Source organism: Lepisosteus oculatus, chromosome 3 (genome assembly GCF_040954835.1).
Source record: "Lepisosteus oculatus isolate fLepOcu1 chromosome 3, fLepOcu1.hap2, whole genome shotgun sequence".
Taxonomy (NCBI): domain Eukaryota; kingdom Metazoa; phylum Chordata; class Actinopteri; order Semionotiformes; family Lepisosteidae; genus Lepisosteus; species Lepisosteus oculatus.
The window spans coordinates 14,666,939-14,691,581 of NC_090698.1; the positions used below are offsets into that span (position 1 = coordinate 14,666,939).

Consider the following 24,643-nt stretch of genomic DNA (forward strand, 5'->3'; position numbering starts at 1 on the left):
CACTGTATTTTTGCGGGACCTTCTGTATAATTCTATCACCTGGTTCTTGTAAAAAAGTAAAATAGAGCTTTTATAAGTGGTGCTGTAATAGGTATTCCAATTCACACTATGGTAAGAGCAATTGCAGTCAGTGCCGAAAAACTTTACCAGAATACTTTTACTTTTTCTCTACTTCGTTATAATAATAATATAATGGTAATGGAAGGTAACATCTTGTGCCACTGTGTTTGTTGTTTAACATTCACAAACTGTAACCAATAATCTAAATAAACCATTGCTGTATTCAAATTTACGGCTTTTTATAATTAGGTACAAAATGTATAAAAGAATAATGTATTAAGACACAATAAACTTTTCAAGTATAATTGCATAATAGGAATTGGGCCTAAGGGCAATATTTTCACTTAGCAGTTAATATAGAGATCCTTACACAGCATTTATCCTTAGCATCTGGAGATACAGTAAACTGCAGTTTACTGTACAGTCCCAGGGTCCTTGTTAACTGGATATTATAGCACTATCTAGCTATACCTTCCCTGCCATGACACTCAGGTAGGAGGGAGAGTATCCCATGGGATAATACTGAATCACACTCAAGACATTTGAAGGTTCAGAATATTGGTTTTGGAGTGGTCGTTAGGGCTCGGGACTCTAGGGCTGGACAGAAGATATTTAAACCCAAATCCTGGATGCGGTGCTGCTGTTGTACCTTTTTTCAATGGTCTTCATTCAGTCGGTCCAAAACTGAGTAAATGGGGCACCAGGTCTTCATTGTAAATCGAAATGTGTTCTCTAAATAGACTTACCTGGTAAAATAAAATATCATTTGGATTTTTTCCTCCTTCCTAATATTGAAAATGTTGCTTAACTTGAAGGTTTGGCACCTGACTGCATCATTGACCTGTTAACCCTGCACATCTACAAGCCACTTGTACTCTTTGGACTCTTGGCCTTCATTGACTTCCATTAGAATTAGGCTCCAATCACCAGGAGCTTTCTGGTCTCTTCTGAGACAGTGGAATTCAGTTTCTGCTCGAGACTAAAAAGTTCCAGCTCCTTCAATGTGTCAGTAAAGGACGTTATTAGTCCTAGTTCTCCCATCTCCCATTTGTTGTTGACGTGACATTTTGTCATTCCATTATTTTGTTTTATACTACTGCAGATCACAGTCACCAGTGTCCTTACAGGACCTTTTCTCAAAAGTTATTACTTTACTTTTGCTTATTGGTTTCTCAAACCCTAACTGTATCATCTGAAGTTAACACTGTTTCACTTAGTCTTCACTCACACGGCTTCTAAACCTGCACACACAGATAGCCCAGCTCAGGCAGGGCAAAGAGCACAATGTGTTTCTATGCCTTTCAATAGTGAGTGTCCACTCTGCTGTAAAATGGCAGTGCCTGCAGCGAGGTGACTTCCAGAGCAATTTTCTACCATCCTTTGTAATTAGAATTGAGTATAGGAGTAGGGAAGTGGAAAACTGGTATGTCCATCCCGGGGAACTGAAGTGTGCACAGAAACTTAATGAGCATACACAAGAGTTCTCTTGCTATGATAACCCCCCACATTTGTCTTACATATAGCAATTATAAATCAATTATACTGACAAAAAGAAACAGCTTCTTAAGCAAAAGCCTTATTCAATCATGTAATAACAGGCGACCAAGAGCAAATTGTCCTGCAGGGGAGTACAACTTCATTTTTCATAAAGGGGACACATCATTTCATCTAATCTCCATTAATGTCCTATGGTTAATATCAAGTTGCAAAGTCCTGAGCTTTACAAATTTGAGCTTTCATTCTAAATACCAAAAAATAAAAACAGATTTCCTGTTTTCTGATTGGAACATTCAGTCATACAATTATGTCAGCGTGAGATTTTGGATTGCGAGAGGTTTTCTGTGCAATGAGCCACATTTCATACTCGTATGTCAAAGAGAGATCAAGCCTGGTTGAGCAATATGAACAGCATGCAATCCTAATTATACAAAGAGGTTTGAGGAAAAACGTTTCAATGAGGACATCGAGATGCCAGCCAGGCATTTTAGGAGGTTCTTTAAAAGGAAAAAGCAACAAATGGAAAACAGTAGGGACTTAATGGAGTCAGGTATTGACCAAGTAGGGCTCAGCATGTTGGTGTTTTTGAACTGGAACTGAATTATAAAGGTTTAATGTGATCTGTAATTCAAACCTGTGGGTCATCATTATCACTGGTCCGCACACTTTCTTGCAAATTGCAGTTCATTATGGATTTGTAATCTTTAAAAAGTAAACAGTAGGATTTAATGCTGGAAAAAATATGCTTTTTATGTTCAGAATAAAAATAAAATGTATGTGCAAATGCAAATGAAATCATGCCTCTGTGGAACATAACTGAAGCATAACCAAGGTCAGGCAGAAGTGTCACTTCTTTTCTGTGAGTTAAGATGTTCAGAATGAGGACACTGTAAGACACGAGAAGAGCACAACTTTGCTCAACTTCATCCTGCAGGGTCTGCGTCATCAGGTTTTCATTCCAAAGGACCTGTCAGTGTGACTTAACACTTACCTGAACTATCTCTGCTTTGTTAAGAGCTTTTAAAATCAAATTATGAATTCAATGAAATGTTCAGCTAAGGAACTGAGCGCTGATCTGTTGATCTGTGATGGAAAAACATACACAGGTTTTTCAGGACCAGGGCTGGGCATCACCAATGGTAAAGGGTCTTGTAATTTTATTTTTCTGCAATTACATGATTGAAACAATTGTTTACTAAGCTGGAACATTTGTCAAAGTCTTGCCAAGTATAATAGCATTCCTTTTATAGCAATAACTTCTGCTGCTTATTAGCTAAACACAATCCATTTAGCTGAGCAAGGCCTACATTTTCTATGCAAATGATTCTGTAGGGTAATCTTACATGTAACATAAATATAACTTGTCTGTAATCAGTAGAAACCAGGTACACACAAAAATAAAGTAAAATTGTGTCTTTCATTTCAATAGTAAACCTTAAACATCTGGGATTCTGAAATGTAGACCTAAATGATTTCTGCATTTCTGGAGACCTACATAATTGTAAAAAAGGAAAAACATATTTCTCTCAAACATAACTAGCATTAATTTCAAACAATTATAAAAGTAAGCCTGGAATATTGCTTTTCCAAGTTAATAAAAAATTAAAGGTGCATACACCTTTTATACACTGCCCGATCAATGTATCCCAGTGAGCAAGTCTATTGCTATTAGAAGCCTTTGGTGTGAAGGAAATTGGCATTACAGTTTTCAAAGTGTTTAAAATGGCACGTTTTAGAAGCGTTTTGGCAAGGGGATTATGGTAGCTGAATCATTGGGGTTAAAAGTACATGTATATACTGTATATGTACAAGCCCCGTTATCCTTGACATTTAAGTCTCTGCCACTTAGTCATGCCTCAGTCATGTCCCTTAAAAATAGACCAGTGCAATTACAGGATAGCAGCACATCTGAAAGAATGTTTTAAATCACAATAATAGCTCTGCAAAATGTTGTGCTATGTTTTTGTGTGAGCAGCTGTTAAAAAAAAAAACGAATTCCGCTATTCCCACAACTTTAACCCCATGCCATGAAAGACTTTATAATTGCTGTAGTTAATGTGCTGAACTTGTTAGACTCTGAAACAATCTACAGTGGAAATTTGGTTAACTTAATTCTAAGTATTATTTGACCTCTGGAGATTGAGGAACTGAGCAGCAGCTGAATCAGTTTAACTGAAGTCATTAGACATTAGACAAGTCATTCCAACCCAGTCTGTAAGTGGCAAAATATATGCTTGGTTAAATATGTAAAACTTTAGATTAGGGATAACTGATGGCATTTATAAATGACATACTGTATGCTTTTTAATAATAGAGTTACTTAAATGTGATCAAAAACAACCTCTACTATAAGTTAATTATAGCATATTAGCAGCAAAGCCCTAATCCTGAGCATGGCATGAACCATATACTTAATCCTCATCACGGGATTAGGACATACTATATAGTAATTTTAATATCTGTTTCTAACATTAAAAATAGCATGTCAACACCTTATTTATAAAAGGAATTGAAATTTAAGATTACTTAAAAATTCTGTCCCATGAAAGGAATACTGTAGGTTACTTCAGCTGCACTCTACACATTATCTCTTCTATGCGCTGCCGTCATTTCTGTGCCCTGTGTTGCACTTAGTATTGAGCTCCACAACCCTCATCAGCCTCTTAGCTTCAGCACCACAATCAATCATTGAGTGTCTTCTGCCATCAGTTTCTTACAGCTCACTTCCCCTGACTAAATCCTGCTGACCTCAGAACCTCAGCTCGGTTGGCAGTGAACAGATGTGCTGTGTCTCACTGTATATTCTTGTGCTTTTGTGGAAAAGTAGTTCACAAAGGTCCTTTGCGAACAACATAGTTGAGTTTGGTGAAGCAGGTGCAAAAGAAGTCCGGAGTATTATTTTGCAGTCGGGGGCTCAAGAGGAAGAGGGCAGCAGGCTCGCGAATAACTTTGTGAATTACTCATTCAGGACTTAGGATAAAGTACTACTCTAGACCTACTGAGGGTAAAATGCATCTTATTGTAGCCATTGAGTTGCTTTGAGGTCCCTTAGTTACTTTCATTCAGAAACACAAATTACAGAGATTTAGGAAAACACAAAACCATTAACTGATGATGTACTTGGTAAAACCAAGCATTAACTGTATACTACAGCATTTTTGCACAACCACAAAACACCTTCTCATCTTCAGGAATTAAACTGAAAAATGGCAGTGCACAAACAACAGGTTTTTTCATATATATTTCTGAACTCCATTTACTTTGTAGTGGTTTATGTCTTTCTTTGCTGAGTCATTTTAGCCTGTTGGAGAACAAAACATATTTTTGAGGCACCCTTAAAAAGCACTGTGCTCATTTTAATACAGCACATATCCCATGAGACATGCTTTAGTTTCCTGTGTCTCCTTCAAACGCACCAAACTAATTAATGTGTGAAAGCACTGAATCTACATTGAAACATATTGGTCTATTTCTCTGAACATGAAGGCTGTCATCTAATGTAACTGTATACAGTAAAGTGACAATGTACTTAAGGCCAAAGTTATTAAGAATCATTTAATACATGACCACTGTGACACCCTAGCACCTGGGCATGTCGTAACAGCATCTTTAAAATTCTCTGGCCCAGGAAAACATACACACAAATGCAGTCATAAGGTACAATCTTGTGCAATTTACAGTGCAGCGCTTTCTGAGCGTCTTCAAAGTCCTTCACTAGCACTGACCTGACAGCTAATCTGCTTACCGGTTTCCCTAATATTTCTCTTTTGAGACTCTGCTCAACCCATAAAATTCTACTCAAAACTCACTAAGTTTGTCCTTTGTCTGACTTCCATCTCCCTTCTCTTTGGAGAGTTTGCAATCTTCTGTATTCCAGAGTGCAGATAAAACCAAGCATTAGAATAATCTTCTTACTGGTTTTTAAACTGTCTCTTGACCAATTCTCGTCTCACAACTGGTCAGGTTGTGAGAAACATGTTATTCTTCACGGTCTTCTGGGGAATTGGGTTCAGACAAGAATCTCCATTTTGCCTGATCCTACTGCCCTCCATCCATCAACGTTCTAACTGATTTATCCAATTCAGGGTCGTGCGGGAGCAGATACACACACTCGCACCAGCGCCATTTTTTCTAGACGAAAATTAACCTACCAGTATGTCTTTGGACTGTGAGAGAAAACCCACATGAAAACAAAGTGAACACACATAACACCCCAGAAATTGAACCCAGAACCCCAGCATGTAAGGCAGCAATGCTTATTACTGTGCCACCGTGCCATCCCCTAGTACCCTCTTACACCAGAATGCTCTGACTTGATATTCCAGTACCCTTAAAAGGATTATCAAGTGTTTTTTAAATGACTTTCATAGATATAACAGGGTCTGAAATAGAATTGTGATAGATTGTTAGATCTGTGATTGTTATGGCTGCTATAACAGTGTGAATTTCCTGAACTTTGTAGAACAAGATGTTTGTTTTGACCCATTTCAGACATTAAAAATGCAATTGAATTTCCATTAATTGTTATTAATAATAAAAATACCGGGGAACGTTTAACACCAGTACTGACCCTGCTAACCTTTAGCCCAAGTCAGTTGTTTCTGAGGTGACATCAGTGGATCCAAGTGTATACCCAAAGACCTGATAGTTTGCAAGGCTGAATAATGCCAATAAATGAGCATAAACACTAACTCATTAGCCCTTGCATTTATAGCAGCTATTAGAGCTTTAAAGAGTATTATGCTACAGACTTACTTTCAGAACACGAGGAAGCCAGTCCTAAAGCAGGTCCATCTGAAACCTGTTGGAAAAGGTGACATTCATTCATACCAGAAGTAAAAACGTAAACAAAAACAAAAACGTAAACTTATACATTTACTGTACTGATTACATACAAAAAAGGAAAAAGGACCAGCCTAGATGGGGTTTCATAATTGTTTTAATTGCCCTTCCATTTACATTTAAATAAATCAAAGAAATGGGAAAATATGTTCCCATTAGAAGGTTTGTATTTTCTAGAAAGAAGATTTATTGCTTTCAGGCACATTTGAATAACACCATCAATGCATTTCGCAAACATTAATATTTTACTGAGTATCAGGTGCGTTTTATGATACAGTTGTAAGTACTACATTGCAAATTTAATTGCAAGATTAAATTTATCATCTTTTTTCACAGATTCTGTGCCTTGTAAATTTATAGCACTTGCTCTGATTCATCTGACATTGTGTTGAAAATTGAATCTACCATCAGTGCTTTCAACCTTGACTATACGATTGTTTCATTCATGTGTTTCAATAGTTTGTCCTTGTCCAAAATTAGATTTAATTCCTTGATGTGTGGATATACTGTACTGTACAGTACATCGTAAATGTATTTTCTGACTAATGTTGTAAATACTGTTATGGCTTTTCAACAGTGAAAGTGTCTTTACCAGAAATCTCTCCAACCCCATATAATCACCTTTCCAATCTGAACATAGCACAGACACTGATAATCAAGGTTGCAAGCAAGAGAGTACTAAGAACAGTGTTTCTGTTTATATTTGACCTTATGAACAGTGTGTTGGATATTTTATGAAAATTAGTCTTTCACTTGATTAAAAATGCAGTATAAACAAGAGACACACAGGTAAGGCATTAAAGAATTTTAAAAAATCATTAATATCAACACTAGACCTGAAATTCAAAGTGCACTTAAATTTACAGGAAAAGTCACAATATAAATTACCCGCTGTGTGTGCATGTACTGTATACTTGCTATTACTCTTTCGTTTTAGAGAGGATTCCATTTGAAAGATGGTGCTTTATAAAAAGAAAAAAAAACATAAATTACTCTAACCCCTTTCCTGCAGTCCAAAAACTACCAAATATACTAATGGCACTCACCTGCCTTTCAAATCAGAATATGATTAAGTGATCTTGGAATTACATTGCTTTAAATGGATCATTGTTGAACCTGCAGGTACAGTGTGACAATCAGATCATCTCTTATGCTGGATTGCTAGGCCAATAATTTCCTAGGTTAAGATACTTAAATAGGTCTAAACACTAAGGCACTAAATCACCTGTCATCACAGTCCTCTTGACTCTAACACACTTGTCCCGCTTCTCCTTCAAACTGGCTTACATCAGCAAAATAGACTCCTGGAGGATTTTATCATCTGTAAGTCTTGTACATGGTGAGCTTTCGGTCTTTCAAACAGATTGAATGAGCAAAGTCTATACTATAGATTCAGCCATCATCACAATCGAACTTTACTGCACCAATGGCTAATGAAAGAAACATGGGACTTGCACAAATGGGAGTAAACTTTCTGTCAGCTTTTCCTGTTCTGGTTGCATCAGTCTTTTCACTGGACAGTAACCTCTTGCTACAGTATTTGTGAATAGTGTACAAGTCATCAGTCACCACTTCCTTGAAGTGCAGAACATGTTGGGTGGTTTGACTCCTGTTTTGACTCCTGGTTGGGATTTGTTTGATCTTTGTCTGGAATCCATGTTTCTTTGCCTGTACCTTTTGAAACATGAGCTGGAGGCTGATGGATTATTTACATGATGATGACTTGATTCCTTCCACTGATGCTAATCTTGAGCAACTGAGAGTTTTGGACATCTACTGTATATGGTCGAGACTTAGATACTCATGGGTCTTCAAGAAATATCCATGGCTTTCACTTTATTCTGCAATTGTCTTCACTCCACCATTGTCTCAATCTGGATGACCCTGCCATTTGTGATGACATTTGTAGAGTGTCAAAAACACGTAATCCTCAGGTTTGCTCAGACCAACAGGCAGTTGCTTAGTGAACCTACAGAGAATCAGTAAAACGTTTTTTTTTTTCTCTGAATGTCATCACAGTACTTTCTTAAAAGAATGATGGGTTTCAGAATTTTAGAAATATAGAAATCATAGTTCTATAAACATCTGCGTTATCCTGCCAGACAAATGCATCATCTTGGAGGTATAAGTGCAATGCCACAAGGAGGATAGGATTGCATTTACCACTTGGAGTAATTAGCTATCCAGCATTGCCAGCATTCTGCTGACAGAAGCAATAAAGAAACATGGATAATTTTAGTGCTTGGCACCTCACAATTTTCATAATAAAATTCTCTCTAGGGTTCTTCTAGGACTCAGCATGCATGTCACATTGAATAATGCAGAAACAGGTTTCCAAGCCTATGGGCTATACTCATAAAGGCTCATTATTTTGCCAATAAAGGAATTACAGGCACCCAGGCAGTCCTTTATTAACTGCATTATCAAATTCTTCTGCTACTTACATACCTCCTTCAACATCAGAATTCCTGACACAGTGCACATTCATAAAAAATATGTGGATGGAAAAAAAAACAATATATTTTAAATCCTGCTATCTGAGGTATGATCACTTTAAATTAGAGGTGTTGAAATCCCAATCAGAAGTCTAGAATTCCTGTGCTCTTCCAGTAAATCTGAGCTGACTCTGAACAGAAACCTGGAGGATGTTAGCTACTGTTGGGAATAAACGGGGTCAGAAAAATCAGAATGGTAATGAAGGCAGATGCCACAGGGGGCTCAGCAGGGTGGGAGGTGAGTTTTCAGTATGATTTAAGAATGAGTAGCAAACAAGTTGTGGAGTGACATGTTTGTGCTGTTGAAAGCAGTTTAAATTCTAGTACCCTGCACAATCGCAGTTTCAGCTCTCAGATCAGTTCGTCATATGCACAAGTGCAATAAAATGCTTATTTGCATGTACTCTATGCTCCAATACAAAGGCATTAAGGAAATGCCAAAAACATCAGCACAGAACAGCTGCAGCAATAAGTTAAATAACATACAGCTTAATAAAAACATCAGTATGAGCCAGTGGCAGGGGTCGAGTTCAGCCATCTGACAGCGTGTGGGAAGAAACTGTCTCTGAATCTAGACGTTTGTGCCTTTATGCTCCTATAACACTTACCAGAGGGTAGGGAAGAGAGAAAAATGAGAAACCAGGGTAACTATACTTCCAGCCTTCCTGAGACAGCGAGTAGTAAAAATGTCCGAATAGAGGGGAGCTGTACTCCAATGATGGACTGGGCTGATATGATCACCCCCTGTAACGCCTTCCGGTCAGACAACGAGATGCTGCCAAACCACACTGTAATACCATACATGAGCAGACTCTCAATAGTGTACCTGTAAAATGCGGTAAGGGCAGTTATAGATGGATCAATCTGCCTTTAACTTACTTTCATTTTTGTTTTCCCATTCTGCAATTTAACTTCTTTTGTTTTTGTTGTATGGCATCAAGGTAAAATAAAAGGAGCATCTGTGTCACACATATAACTCGGGACACTTATTTGGGCTATGGGTGTGAGTGTGACTGGGCAATAGCACTTTTTTATTAAATATTTAATGAAGGTTGCAATTCACATCTGGCAGCCCACTGAAGCTAAGCAGGTTGCTGTTGGAAGAGGTGTTAGTCAGACCTGCAGGGGGCGCTCACCATGTGGTCTGTGTGGGTCCTAATGCCACAGTATAGTGACGGGGACACTGTACTGTAAAAAGGCATCGTCCTTTGGATGAGACGTAAAAAGGAGGTCCTGACTCTCTGTGGTCGTTAAAAATCCCAGGGTATTTCTTGAAAATAGTAGGGGTGTAACTCCAGCGTCCCATTAGCCCTTACCAATTATAGCCTCCTAATAATCACCATCTATGTATTGGGTTTATCACTCAGTTCTTCTCCCCCCTGAGAGCTGGTGTGTGGTGAGCGTTCTGGCGCACTATGACTGCCACCGCATCACATCATCCAGGTGGATGTTGCACATTGCTGGTGGTGGAGGAGAGTCCCCGTTACTTATAAAGTGCTTTGAGACGATTGTCCAGAAAAGCGCTATGTACAGTAAGTGTAAGCAATTATTCTTAAGGTTTGAAATAGGAAGCACTTCTGTGCAGAATATACTATTCAGACATTTAGCAAGCAAGCTGTACCTAAGGACTAAACTAATAAAACTATGTTCTCACTACACTCTTCCCTTGTGCAGTATGTTTTTATGGCTTTATACTGTATGTCTCAGCCCACAAGCTTCACCTGGACTTTATATCAAAACACTTCACCAGTTATTAACATCCACAGAGAACAATCAGAGTCCCTAAAGCTTTGCACTAAAAAAATCAATCACCCATAAGTCATTTTGGTGTGACATGCTATATAATTTAAAGTAATATGGAAATTCTGTACATACATCCTAGCTTTTCCAATTTCTTAAAAAAGTAGTAAGTTTTAAGTAGGATCTCCTCAGGTACTGTATGATCAATGATGATAATCCATGAGGATACCACTGCTGCAACTTGCATTCAAAACAATCATTGGACTGTAAAAAGAAACATTGCAGAGTGGCATGTCAAAAGTTCACAAAATTTCACATAATACAAGTTATTGAACAAAATGAGCAATAAAAGCAAATATTGACAGTGTGACAGGCCTGCCATTTCCTGAGTTTTTGTTAACTGGATACTAAATTACTGGAAACAGTCTGGAATTTCACACTTTTAAAGGTTTCAAAAAGCTTTCCTAAGTACTTGATTACAGCCTCATCGATTTCTTCATGTGAGAGTATAACTTAGGCCCTCAATGGAGCCTAGGCTTGGTTCCTGTTCAGTCTTCAGGACTTAAGGTCTCCAGTGTTCAGGATGCTGTAATGGGTCCTACATCATTTTGCTGTCTCTCTTCATTGTAGTTTCTCACATTGTCCTCAACTGTCTCGTGTGTAGTTACCATGGCAACAGCACAAGTAGACAGAATCAGGCCCTGGAGCTACAGCACTGGTGGCTGACTATTTTAGCGAGGAATGGCAGACAGGTCTAATATAATATTTTTCTTTATTTTGCATTAAAAAACTACCAAAGGCAGCGATAACTATGGTGATAGTCGTCATAGCTGAGTGGCAGAAATCTGCTTCACTCGCCATACAGAAACATGCAGTGTGTAAGCAGATGCAATTTAAGAATCGTGTTCTGCGCTGCTGTGCTAAATGTCCTAAAGGCCTGAAAACACTCATGATATTGATGAATCCTTGCATGCATTCAGCATGGCAAAAACTTTGGCAGAGTGAGGGCTGGTCTACAGTAGCAGTTGTCTATCTGCAGGTCTCAAGCCCCTTGTGGTCTGAACAGCTACTACAGGAGATCTGCAGAAAATAAAATTGACAAGGAATCAGTGGAAAATACTGGGTAATTCATTCCACAGATTCTGAAGGAATGCCAACTGATTATTCCAACCAGGGACTTATTATGAGAGAAATATCTTTAAAACATGTAAATTGTGCATAACAACATGCAATATGCATTACAGTATGTGTTTTTTAAATGTAATAAAACCGAAGCAAAACAATGTGCTTTTTCTACACAGTACAGTGTGTCCCGAGGTAATTCAAAGCTTTTTTTTTTTGCTCATTTAAAGAATTAGTAGAGTCATTTCAAAAAAGTTTTCTGCTCCACTCAACTGAATACCCTGCCAAAAGGCAGAATGTCTGTGCTGGCTGTAATGTTGCAATCTATTTTTCGTAATGGTGCCAACACGTGGGAACTAAGAAAGCTACATTTTCATTATAATTACATTCTTTATAATAATTACAGAGCCATAATATGCTAATGTTGCACTTTTCTTGAGCAAAAATGTATTTCAAAATTGCTATGGAAAAAACTAAAATCAGCAAATTTCAGCTGGCCCGTTTGACTCTCTGTGGAATTTATTTGCCTAACCTCTCATCATTTCCTGAAAGAAAACTGATGGACTCATCCCCATTTCCTGAATATTAACAAGTTTCTTTAAAGCAAAATACCTCAGCAAGGGCTTAATATCATATAAAATCTATTACTTTCTACATTTGATGAAACGGTGTGATCAGTTATTTCATACTTCTCTCTTTTATCCCTAATTTATACCAATATTTGTATTTTGTGCATCAAACTTTTATGCATGGCAGTGCTACACCCTAACAAGCATACTGTAAGCACATACAGAGCAAATGCAATGCAAATGTGGGAAAACCTTATAAACTCCACACAGTATTGAACACAGGACCCAAAAACAGGACCTGTTAGACTTACAGACTTAATGTCCCTCCCTCTTGCCCTCACATTCTACTTTCCTTTTGCAAACAAGTTTATATTTTTTTAATGTATACATATAAAATATCTTATCCATATATAAGACACTGCTAATTTTGCATTTAAGATTGTGCTTATTTTGATCTTCAGTAAAATAATAGCAATACTACAGCTGGTGCCAAACTTGGTAAATGCTAGATGTTATTTACTGTAAATGCTACAATCTGGCAAAAACTAAACTGCCGTTTTTATTTGGACATACATACTGTAGTGTACCCATCATTATTGCTAGCAAGAGTTGCCGCAGCATGGAGGCTGAACCCCTGAAGCATGCAGGGCATGGCAGTGCTACACCCTTACAAGCATACTGTAAGCACATACAGAGCAAATGCAATGCAAATGTGGGAAAACCTTATAAACTCCACACAGTATTGAACACAGGACACAAAAACTCCATGAACATGCATAGCAGTATACTGCAGGTACACAATATGTTTCATCCCTCCATTTTCTAACTGCTTCTTCCAGTTCAGGGTTGTGGGAAAGCCAGAGCCTATCCCAGCAAGCAATGGGCACAAGGTAGGGTACACCCTGGTCAGGATGCTAGTCCATCACACACAGACACAGGCACACACACTCACATCAGGGCTGATTTTCCCAGAAGCCAGTTAACCTACCAATCTTTGGACTGTGGGAGAAAACCGGAGCACCTGGAGGAAACCCATGCTAAAATTGTGAGAACATACGAATTCCAGGCAGATATAACCCCAGGTCCAGAATTGAACCTAGGACCCCAACACTGGAATCCACCAATGCTATCTACTGTGCCACCATGCTGCCCCATTGTTTTAGTGGAAACCAGAACAGATACAGGTATACACACTGAAAACATATTTGGATCGATATTTCCTGCCAAATAGGTGGGTTAGTTGTTTTTTTTAGAAATTACCAATTTGGAGCAGGTAGTTAGTGCCTGCCATCAAGTTCCGACTGACTTAAAGAATGAGCTGCCTGGGATCCATATTGGTAAGATGACAGAGGTAAATGGGAAGTCTGAATAAAGACCGCCAGCAACAAAGAATGGTTTACAACCTCAGAATTATAGATTTTCTGCTCCCACTGCTGTCACAAATATGCAAAACATGGGCGATTCAAAGAAAATAATTTCTTTTTTGTAATAAAAAAGTGCCCCTCTGAGAAAGGACAATAGGCCTACAATTTACTATAGCCAGTCAATTTATTGATGAAAAACAAATGTTTTAAGTGTGGCTGAATTACTGACACAGCATTTGTACTGATCAGGGAGAAATTAATCTGTACTAATAGGGAAAAATCTAAACTGAAGTACTGTGTCTACTTCAAAATACAAATGAAATGCGTGGCAATATGGAAAAGAAGATTTTGTCTAAAAAATGGATCCCTTGATCTTTCAGATTATCACCTTGCAAAGCTTTTGTATGGCCCAAGATATAGTGAAATGGAAATAACATTATCTTGCTTTGCTTTGGCATATGGTAGATCAAAACATTACAAATGCATTGATAATTACTATATGCTTTTCTATCTAAAAGGGTGTTTTTATCCTGCTATGATAATAGCTACAGTATGTGTGAAAAAAACGGCTCAGTACAATTCAGTTCAAACAGGCTATTCCAGGGCTTGTGGCAATCCCTAACCAAGCTCCACCACACAAAGAACCACTGAGCATGGAGCTACTTCCTCCGTTTATACCTGAGCAGATGGTCCATCTCCAGCATCACCAGCAGTTTGGATCTGTTTTCAAAACCTCTGTCTTCAAAAATGCAAAACAAAAAATCAATAAACCGGCTGTGGAAGAGGCACTTTGTGGGGGTGAGGGAGCACCCAGAGCAATGGGTTTTGCTCTTTTTCACACAGACACCCACACGAGCACTGTGTCTCTGTCAGTAAACAGCTCCGAGGGCTGTCAGGATCCCTAATAGCGGAGAGCAAGAGGTCCAATCTCCTGAGAACTACTGGATCTGTCAGGGGTAGTTTGCACTACTACCTAATTGAAGTTCTTAATTATACAGCATGGTTGCAGCTCCCCATCGAAATTAACTGCACAAATTCATGGGAGCCACTGGCTCCCTGAGCAAAGCATTTTGGTGCCAAATGCACTTGTGAGGAGTGTAATACATCCTTTGAAAATGGGTCCCCTCACTAAAGCTATTTCTGTCATGTGGATTATTTTGTTTTCTGATCTGGGTAAGTTGGATTCCTATTGATGACTGCTACTGGTTAGTATTCTCATATATATTTTAAAGGCGAAGGTAAAACTAGGCTGTTGCCTATTATTTGGTAGAATTTGCAAGTATTTCCACCATTGTACAGTAAATTGTATGGAAAATGTACTTCTCCTTGAAGCAAGTTCACAAAATATTAAAACGTGATGTCAGTCCTTTCCCCTTGGCTTATCCTGTAGTCTAGGACCTGTTCCATTCCATAAGCATGACTCATGTGATGTCAGGTATTAACACCTTGAATCAAACTCACACCTACAGATTTTCACTGTGCCAACATGGAGTTAGTCTTAGAGCACTGATCTTACTGCTACCCATCTAGAAGCAAATGTAAAAAAAAAAGCTATTTGCACTCTTCAGATCAATGCAGGATGTCAAAACACTCCTTAACTTAAAAATGTGGAGAAAAAAAAGTTCCTTAATTCACATTTGACCATGGAGCTGGGTTGTAATTCTTTGTGTTGTACTCACTTTACATCCAACAAATGAATATCCCCTAAAAAAGTATTTCTATCCCCACATCTAACGATTTCATGTACAATACTCTTACACTTGTTAGTAAACCCTCTATTTTGTACCAGAAAGTTTGACAGCCTTCTCTCATCTTTAATCTAGCTCATATTCTTACCATGAATTTTAAAATGTTCCATGCCACCCCAAAGACACATTAATTGCTGGAATTACTGAACCACATTCCCCATTTTGCAGTGCAGTGTATCAGGTGTGATGTGTAGCGTATTCTATTATAGCCAGCAGCTATATACTCTGCAACTCACAACTGGCAACCCCCTGAAGCTAAGCAGGTGTGAGCCTGCTCAGTACCTGGATAGGAGACCTCCTGGAACAAAACTAAGGTTGCTGCTGGAAGAGGTAAGTTGGGCCATCAGGGGGCACTCACCCTGTGGTCTATGTGGGTCCTAATGCCCCAGTATAGCGACAGGGACACTATTCTGTAAACAGGCGCCGTCCTTCGGATGAGACGTAAAACCGAGGTCCTGACTCTCTGTGGTCATTAAAAATCCCAGGGCGTTTCTCAAAAAGAGAAGGGGTGTAGCCCCGGCGTTCTGGCCAAATTTCCCATTGGCCCTTACCAATCATGGCCTCCTAATAATCCCCCTCTATGAATTGGCTTTATTACTCTGCTCTCCTCTCCACTGATAGCTGATGTGTGGGGAGCGTTCTGGCGCACTATGGCTGCCGTTGCATCATCCAGGTGGATGCTGCACATTGGTGGTGGTGGAGGGGAGTCCCCATTACTTGTAAAGTGCTTTGAGTGGAGTATCCAGAAAAGCGCTATATAAGTGTCAGCTATTATTATTATTATTATTATTATTATTATTATTATTATTATTATTATCATTAAAGCCAAACTACATTGCTGAAGGAGCTTTTCAAACAAACATAGGTTCCTTATAGCAGGTTCTCGGAAATTGCAAAGGTAGATTTTCTTTTTTTAACTATAGTCAGAATTAGGGTTGTACTCCGCCACAACTGTAAAAATGAAGTTAATTGACAATAAAGGACTGTTATGTATTGTTACATGATTGTCTGTTAATACTTTATAAACATCTCTCATTTATAAAGCCTATTTGTAACTGACACTTGGAACCTGATGTGCTGTAAGGTTCTCTTTACTGATATTAATGTTTTAAAGGTAGGGAAATCATAGAGGAAATGGATTGACAATCGTATGTAATTAACAATGGCACAATTTTTAAAACATACTGTAAACTTCACGGTGTGGCTTTAACCTCTCTTTATTGGTGTACAGCATTTGTCTTACTTGAGGCTTGTGAAAGATGAAAATCCTATTCAAAACTAGTTTTTTTGAGATGGGGAGAATTTTTTCTTTGCACAGAAAGAAATATTGATGCAGTAATCATTTGCTGTATCGAAGCCTACCCATTATGCAACACACGTGTGAACACAATGTGCTGCAAGTAGAGCAATCGTCTTTCTTTGACAGATTAACAGCACTGGCACAGTAAGAACTGGCTGTCATAACAAAGCAGGAACCAGAAACCATGTAGTGTACTGTATCATTGACTACATGCCACCAGTTAATTTTATACGTGTAAAATTTAATTGCCCTCATCCCAAGTCTTCTAGACATTAGCTCTCATTCAAGAGAAAGAATGAAGACGTGACTGTTGTCAATAAGTACAATGGAACTTTCATTCATACGTTCTCTGGGTAAATTACATTTGTGTTTGCAGTACTGATAGAGCAATGCTGAAATCACTATAATAGACATCTTACTATATGAAATGTTTGTCATACTGTACATACAGAAACTGAGAAATGTAATTAGAAATTCTTCTCCGTTTTATCAACTTTTTAAGGCTATAGATCGTTCCACAGAAACAACCTCTCTCAATGAAATATAGTTATGCCTTGTAGGACAGTATTACACTTTAAATATTTGTTCTGATTTCTCTGCTTTATCATCCACTCTGATTGTGTTTATTTATTATTTCATCAACTTTATTTTGATTGTTAATTGCTATGTTATTATAAGTAAAATAAGCAAAAAGTGGCAAAGTAATTTTACTCAGAAATTAGATTGAAGTGTTTTGAAATGCAAGATTAATATTCCTGCCATGGACAGATTTGTAATTAAATGTAAATGAGCTTGAGATTTTGCACTTACTGACCAGGCAGGTCAAAACACAGATGGTCAGGAACTGAGAACCCTTTCAAGTACAGGGGCTTATTTTAATACTCTTCTTGTCTCAGTACGTATAGTAAATTGTGCTTCATATATGTCAATGTCTATCTTGCATCTTTTGTATCCTAAAAAAATGCACTTTATTAAATAGTCTTTCATGTCAAGACCTCATATTGTTTGAAAGTGAAGGTAAAGGACTAAACTTTTATATACAATGCATCAAGCACAAAACCGGTTTTATAGAACATTTAAGTCTCTTGATGCTCAGGCCTACAACTTACCCAAACTTTCTTTATTTCAAATTATCAGATTCTATTTGAAGAAACCCAACTGCCTATGTCAAGATTCATGCTAGTCTACATAATTTCTTCTAAGTACAATATCTGTTTTGTGCATTGTGTTTTGTTTAGGAGAAGTATAATTTGTTTACTTTAAATAACTTGGAGGGTGCAATTGAATACTTTGAAGGACTGGCTTCTTTTTAATGATACAACAGGCTTCATAGATAACTTTAAGATCATTAGAATTTTATCCTTTCTTAATTCTCACCTTTTTTTAAATTTGAAAGAGGCACTGTATGAATGGATAAAAAAGGGTTTATGTCTCAGAGGCATGCAGATAAATTTCTCATTGGATTATGCCAACAGACCAGCAGTGTCAAACTCCAGTCCACAGGGCATTCTGGTTTTCATTTCCAGTTAATCTTTCTATTAACTGATTTAATTATTTGCTCAACCAGACACATTTCTTTCAAGGCTCTTCACAACTGAAGATATGAACTTAATCCAAAGTACACCAACCATTCTGCCTGCTCTCATTTAAATACACTAATCCATACCAGTATAGTTTTTTTAACACAACTGTGAATTGAGAAGTCTGTCTTCAATCTGCTAATTTTTACTTACTGTACAAACTCAGCAGAGGGAAAAGGCAAAGGAAGAGTTCTGGATATGTTAGCTGCAGCTGACAAGCAAGCCAAAGTTTGGACCTTAATCCTGGCCTGAACAGTAAGCTTTTTTCATTCCGCCAGACAATCAGCACATTCAGTAGTATTAAGTTTGTTTTTAATTTATGCAAGAGCATTAGGTCAAATGGTAATGGTATTCAAATGTGTCATCACCAGCAATGGCCCATGTTTGGAAGCTAGTACTGCAGCCAGGAAATGTCAGATCACATTTCAAAATCAACAATTCAAAATTGTCTGAGACACTGACAGAGTCAATCCAGAACACATCTTCAGAATGAACACTGAAACATGAATAGTGTGAAACAAACTACCCAGCCATGCTGGTGAAGCCGGTGTCCTGGTTTCTTTCAAGACACAGCTGGATATGAACCCTAGATCAATTAGTTACTAATGACCAAATGGAGAGGTCAATGGGCCTGATAGCCTCCTCTGGTTTGTAACTGTTCTTACTAATTTTTTACAGGTGCAATTAGTGAGTAGCCAAGCCAGGCATGCAAGGTATAACTCTTCTTATAGCAAGCCACAAAAAAATTTATTGCACTGCAAGGATTTGAATTTATTAAACTATAGTACTGTACATGACCCTGTGACTGGAAGAAAGCTTGACCAAAACCAAATCCAAAGGTCTATTTTGTGCATGAATCTATCATGCCTTTCCCCTGTTTCTGTATGTCCAACTATTTAAAACATTGCCAAATATGTCTGATGTGGGAGAATAAAATCAAATGCTGCAGTGAACTCTACGTATCTTAGACTGCCACTGATGCAGATCTAAAAGATAAATCTCAGATTTAACAACTGATGGCTCAAATGACAGTAATTCTTATGTTGGTGTCATACAGGTTTTAAACCCTATCTTAGTTAAAGTGGACATGATTTAGCTCTCTTGTACATCTTCAACAAGAAGGCATGTCACATCTACAGATACAATGGTTTGGATCAAACTATAATCATTGCCTCTCATTGCATTGGATAATATCAATGTTTTCACACATGGGGAAATTCAAAGGTTCTGTTTAAAGAAAGCTAAAGCTTGAGCTCATTTCTCTGGAAAGACACCTTTTCCGTGTTGCTGGGAAAGAATGATGAACATATAATCAAAACTGAAATACTGTAACTGGCCATTTACTACTGCATGGTGCAGATCTCAACCAGAGGTCAAAGAATATCACTCACTTTGCAGTGAAGAAACAAAGGAGCTTTGGAAATATCCCCACCATGGATCTCCAAGGGCACAGCTGCTTGAAATCTGGAGCCTTTTGTGAATTATTTTAAAGGGAGTTGTGTAAAGAATACCTTTTAGGAAGTGTTTTAAAGGGGGCTGTGAATGACCATTTTCTGAATTTATGAAAGGGGGTTTTGAAAAGAAGACCTTTTAGGAAGTGTTTTAAAGCGAGTTGTTAAGAAATGACCCTGGCTAACTCCATGACTGACTTTAAAAGAATCTCACAGAAAAGGATTACACTGCAGTGGGTGAAAAGCAGAAATCAGAAACACAGAAATGTCAAGTAAACAGTAATTTTCTGCAACCGAGACAAGAGACAATCCTGAATGAACTGCTCTCTCCCTGCCAATTATAGCCTTCTGCTTACTTTCTCCATTTTCTTGTATTATCCAAAGTAAAATAAATTGTCTTCTAAAGTATGAATTGGAGGGATTGCTAAAAGATGCAATGACCAGATTTGGAGAGCTTAGTATAATATGCTGTGCATCCCCAGAAGTTGAGGTTAGCTTTCTAGACATCTTGTGAATTTGTGATTAGGAAACAGAAACATCTGGGGAAAGATGCCTAACAGGAATGTCAGGCCTTTCTTTCTAGCAAAAAAGTGATAAGTTACAGAAACTGTCATTATCAAGAGGATATTAACGGTCATGCAGTGAATGCAGATTTAACACAGAGGAATCTTTCCCTTTTTCACCTGGGCAAGTCCTTCACAAAGAGGTTTGCTTTTCTCCTGAATGAGAGAGAGATTTCACTGGACAATATTCATCAACATTTTTTATCCTGCTTCTCTGATGATGCCCTAGTGGCTCCAAGCCTTTACATTAATAAAAGGGTATCCTAGATTGGAAAATTGAAACACTGTAGCAGCAGATCTCAAATGGGATAAATCCCACAGGTTTGAAACAGAGCTAGACCAGCCAGTATTTCCATAGAGAAAGCTCACCACTGGTCAAACCCCAACTGGTGAGTCCCAGTCGGCCAGAAAATTCTAAGCTTGAGAGCCCTGTGACTTGCCAGTTCTTGTGAGCTGGCAGGGCTGACAGTGACAGATGAATCACTGCTACTCTGTGGTGGGCTGTGTGGGCAAACAATTCCAAATTGGAAATGTTTAAAGAATGGTTACTGAGATTTAAGAAAATGGAAAAGGCTATTTTAGCTACATCAACCTATCAGGAACTGCATTACCCAAGTTATCAACTTGTTTTCTCTTTGGTGCAAAAGATCAGAACAAAATTGAAGAGTTTAGTGAGCTTTCAGACACTGGAAGTCTTGGTTATTCAGAAATTAAAGCCAATGAACCATCAGCTTCTAATTGTCTTTCTACTTCATGGATTGTGTGCATAGCTACTGTATGGGCTCAGCCCTTGCCTTTCTGTTTGCCTTTCAGCCCTTGTTCTGTTCTATTGTACCTGGTAGGGCATGTTTGTAATTAACCATTTGTATGTACAGAAATGTGGTGGAGTCTGTGTACTTAAAACTGGAAGGTTGTGGGTTAAGGTTCTGAGGTGCACTACAGGTGCATCCATGTACACTGAGGTTCACCATGATTACTTAGGTAAAAATCCCTAATGTATAAATGTGTATAGGTAATTCTGCAGAACATCATTATACATAACAATTTGTTCTCAATTCGCTAACCTGGTAAAATAAAGGTGCATTATTATTTGTACAGACCTGCAGAGAACAACACAGAATTTGTCCTGATGAACTGAACAATCAAACTCAGTTTAGGTACTGGGAACACAGTCGGAGTGAAATTGAAACAAACTGCAATGCTGTCCATTTAACCCTTCATGTGTTATATGAGCCATGCAACATTTTCAAGGTGAGTTAAATTCACCTCTATCCAGCATTCCCTCGTGTTAGAAGCAGACTCCAATGTAACCCTGTTATCTTATCATCTACAGTGTATTCTAAGCACATTTAAATATGGGATCTGGACTTAAAATTCTTCCAGCACATTTAATCATTAACAGCATGAAGCTAACTTATAAATTATTACAATATAGTGGTCATGGTGCAAATAATTGCCTATCAATTAAATGAGATAATGTGCTTTAGGATTGTGTCTACTGTACAGTACATACAGTATTCATATTGTTACAGTACATTTATATACACCCCATTAATGAGAATGTCAGTGCAGAATTCCAAACAATTAAAGTCTGTAGGGCTAAAGAAAATAAATTAATAAAATAAAAAACTGCTCTTAGATTCTATAAAATACCATTGGATAGTAAAGAACAATAAAGCAGTTTCAGTACCATTACAATCAATGTTATAAAAATTCTCAGCATGAATATTACAGTAATTATAAGTGATTGATTTGATTGTTAGTACAATATATCTAAACCAAAACTAAAAAAATAATTACTCTTAGTAACTGCAGATCGCTTTTTAAAAAAATTAACTCATTAACACTTGGTCTGGTAGATTTTTAATCTACAATTCTGGTTTAAGAACTTTCAAAACATGTTTAACACTGAGAATAGGGGGCACTTCATTCTCAAAAGGATTGTTGGAACAAGGTACTTAGCCAAGATGTTAAGGTTGAATCTCCTTCTTTCAAGAAATGTCTGGATGAGATCCTTGGTTCAATTAAGCACTATCAAATGGACCAAATGGCTTCCTCTTGTTGATAATTGTTTTTATGTTCTTATGCTGATAACCTTTATATAACTACATAACGCTGAATGAAACGACATTTTGGCATTATACATTAGTATGTTGTCAGTGTAGTTCTCAGAATTTCTCATAAATTGGTAGAAAAGCCACTAGTGTTTTTAGAAAATCTAAACACAACTGTATTGCTCCCACAGCTGGCTTAATGTGATTTCTCAGTGCAGAGTAACACAATAGCCAGTCTTAATGGTTATCGTTCACATAGTAGTTATAAAGGCAACCAGGGCCTGCCCTAGCTTTTTGGGGGCCCTAGGCAATACTTTGGAAAGGGGCCCCTCCAGATCATGATTTGCACATACTGTACACTATTATCCACTCCAACTCAATCTTATTTTATTTAGAACAATTAAAATAATAAGTTATATACTGTAACTAGAAAATGTTTATTAACCATCTTTGAAGAACACATAATAACTTATAAACAATAACACGAGGCACATACTGTATTAACATAAAACAGAAAATATATTTCCCCACAGAAAACAGATTATGAAAAATTGACTGAAATTAATTTAACATTCCTACTGTCAATACAGACATTCATGCTTAACCAAATGCACTTTCCTCATTTGTATGTTCAAGGGAGGTTGGTTTTAAACTTTCTTTATGCTTTGCTTTCTTTTTGTCAAATAATTCAGAGTATTTCAACAGCCAGCATTTTATGTCAGCTCATGTAAAATACAAACAACAACATAGGGGAGCTCTTACTTGGAAGTTAAAAAAGACTTGTAATCCTCTGTTCGAAGAATACCGCTCTGTAATTGCTGTAATGTTTGACAAGTCAATAATGGAAATCCCAGGCGCATAAATTAAAGTGCCTCTGAAACAAGAAAATGTACACGCAGCTGAAAAAGAGAAGAGAGATGTTTGATTCAAAATAGCTTCAAAACAATGCATAAACAGTACTGGGATGCAATTCTTTCTCCTGGCGAAGGTGATACTGTAAGTGTACTGCTCAAGCTGGGACTGAGTGGACAAGACCAGGTTCACCCTGGATAAGACGATCTGCATTGGTTCCAGGTCTCCTCATTAACAACCCTTTAACACCCCTCCTTGGTTAGTTGGTTGGAGTCCATCTGGTGTGGTGCTGGCCATCGCCTCTTTCCCTCCCTGAGCTTCCACATGAGAATGTAGCTGCTTTTAACCATTAAGTTCCTGCAACTTTCAGCAAGCAGCAACTCACTACCTATTCTTTTATTGATTCCTACTTCCACATTCAGTCACTCCTCCAGGTCACCAGAGTGTTTTCTCTTGCCCACCACGGATTTCCACACTCAAGCCGGTGAGGATTTGTTGGCTGTAATGCCGCCTCTTCGCTGACTTGTGTTCCTTCCCCTGCACCATACCAGCTTCTCATTCACTTCATTCTCCATCGGTGTTCTTCCAAAACCCTGCACATCCAAATCCACTCAATCAAACAAGCTCAAGCTTGCATCATACACACTTCTCTTTCATATCACACTATGCATAGGTTTTCTTCAGTTCCTGCGAAAAAACATTTGCAGCTGCACCAACTCTGTGTTACCTCCCCCCTTACCTATTTCAAGAAATCTGCATCAGTATTGCACAGAAAATAAAAACAGCTGCAATTAACATAAAACTGTTATAAAGGATTCAGGCTATGAGCCAATGTTGTCCTGAAAGTGGATTTTGATATTAAGCAAGTTGCTACTCAGTGGTTGATATTAAACTGTATTATTACATTTAGAGTTTTAGCAAGCGTGTCCTAGCTAAATACCCTTGGCAGTGGACAGATATAGATGATCTGTATGCCTTCCAGTTGTATGTTTAGGGACTATGTATTGTTGGAAACCTCAGAAAATAGTGCCTCAAATTCGGTTAGACTCTAGAATTATCTGAACCAAATAAAATGCTATCTGAAATTTATATTATTTGCGAGCACAGCTGTTGTTCAGAAAAACACCGTTGTTCATTGCAAAGTTAGAACGTCCTCCTTTTCAGACTCATGTAGGAATTCACATCATACTGCAGCTCTGAAACATATACCATACAGGCTTATAAAATCAAATTCTCAATCTGAAAAACTATAAGACCCATTAATTAAAAAACACCTTCCCTAATGTACAGTATGTTCTGTATATCAGGCAGAGAAGAATTGTGGTATTTACTGAAGGACTATTAGTTAAATATCGCTTAATATTAAGATTTATATTGGGAATTTTTCAGGGAAAATGGGGATCTCA

General features: G+C 37.8%; 1 long non-coding RNA gene across 1 annotated transcript in view; it reads left to right on the top strand.

The window, feature by feature from the left end:
• LOC138237685 (uncharacterized) overlaps positions 1–24,643 on the top strand; it is a 50,969-nt gene that overhangs the window by 904 nt on the left and 25,422 nt on the right. The gene's annotated exons all lie outside the window — the stretch shown is intronic.